Genomic DNA, 1,653 nt, shown 5'->3' on the forward strand with positions numbered 1-1,653 from the left:
AACTTGAAATCAAGTGAGAGAGCTTTAAATGGATAACCTAAGCTTCCTTCCATGAGGGCTCTTAATGTGTACTCAGCAAATATTCATTAGATGGATATATTTTCACGGAAGAAAGACAATGAGTCTCATTGTGCAAACTAACTGGCAAAATGCTGAATAAACCAGAGGTCTAGATGAGAGTTAGAGTATGTAAACAAGACTGTTTTACATATTAATCAACAAGTATTTATTTATGAGGTGTTTGCTATGTTTTGTTTCTCTCATTTTATTTCGGGGAAAGAAAGCTAATGTAGAGGAGACTTTTAGAAGATAATGAAATGCTTCTATGTTATGTGGACATTTGATGTTTGCGATTGGAGTTCAAAGAAGGGGGAAGTACACCGACTAAAAGAGTCAGTGAATCTCCACGGGTGAGGGAGGAGAGCTGGGTGGTAAAGTGTGGGTAAGGCATTAATTATGTGAGCTGACAGGACCCCTTTCCAAGTAGGAGAGAGCAAAGAGAGTAAAACTTTAAATGAGTTTGATTTGTCTGGGAGACAGAAATGAATGGCTCAATGGTCCCATTGTGGCAAAAGTTTAAGGTGAGCGAGGGTGGAAAAACAAGGTTATGTAGGATGAAACCAAACTGTAGGTAAGTAGAAAGTCAGAAGTAGAACTTGGTATAGCATGTATTTGAAAGATGCTGATTATTTCCCCCAATATTCATTCCTTCCTTCTTTTTCTTTTTCTTTTTTTTTTTTTAATGCCTACAGCACCTGGTCTTCCTTGGTGGTCTCTCATCCAAGTACTAACCAGGCCCGACCCTGCTTAGCTTCCGAGATCAGACGGGATGGGGCTTGTTCAGGGTGGCATGGCCATAGACTCATTCTTTCTTATAAGAGGGTTTTTAAAAAAAATGTTGGCTTATAGCTGACCAAAACATAGACTATATTTCTCAGCCTTCTTTGCAGGGAGGTGTGATCCTATGATTACATTTTGGCCAATGAGATATAAATAAAAAGTGTCAGCTGCAACCCCTCTAAAGTATCTTTAAAGAACAGGGCACCTCTTTCACTTTCCTGTTAACTAAATAGGGATGAGGATAACTGCAGCTCAAGTAGCCTTTTTGGACCGGAAGTTGGAAGTTATAAGTTTGGGCGAGCAAACAGTGACACGGGATGAGTCTGTGTCCCTAATCAGACCATCCTAACTCTGGACTGCTTTCCCCTGGGCTGTTTTAAATGAGAAAGATGTCATTTTATTTCTTGCTTAAGTCACTATCACTGTACTTCGGACTTTTCTTTTAGCCAAACCTAATTCTAACTAATAAAACATGAATCGGAAGTCAAAAATGCAAAGGTTTTTACATGAGGCACCAACCTGGTGCCATCTCTTATAAACTCGATGACCCTAATAGATTATTTACTTAATCTCTCTAAGCCCTTCTCTTCTCACATGGAAAATAGGTAGAACATTCCTCAAGAGTAGTTGTGAGGGAGACATTAAGCACACAAAGTATTTCACTCTTAGTAAACATACTCTATATATGGGGCATGTCAACAGAGCAATGTGGGACACGGTGGTGGCTGTGGAACTTCAGAGGGTATCTGCATCTAGACGATTAGCATGGCAGTAGTGCACATGATGGTTTGGAAGGTGAATAGATTAGAAGCA

General features: G+C 39.7%; 1 pseudogene; it reads right to left on the minus strand.

The window, feature by feature from the left end:
* Positions 1-743: 743 nt before the first annotated feature.
* LOC120617850 (uncharacterized) lies at positions 744-862 on the minus strand (annotated as a pseudogene).
* Positions 863-1,653: the final 791 nt, after the last annotated feature.

Source organism: Pteropus medius, unplaced genomic scaffold (genome assembly GCF_902729225.1).
Source record: "Pteropus medius unplaced genomic scaffold, Ma_sr-lr_union100, whole genome shotgun sequence".
Classification (NCBI taxonomy): Eukaryota; Metazoa; Chordata; class Mammalia; order Chiroptera; family Pteropodidae; genus Pteropus; species Pteropus medius.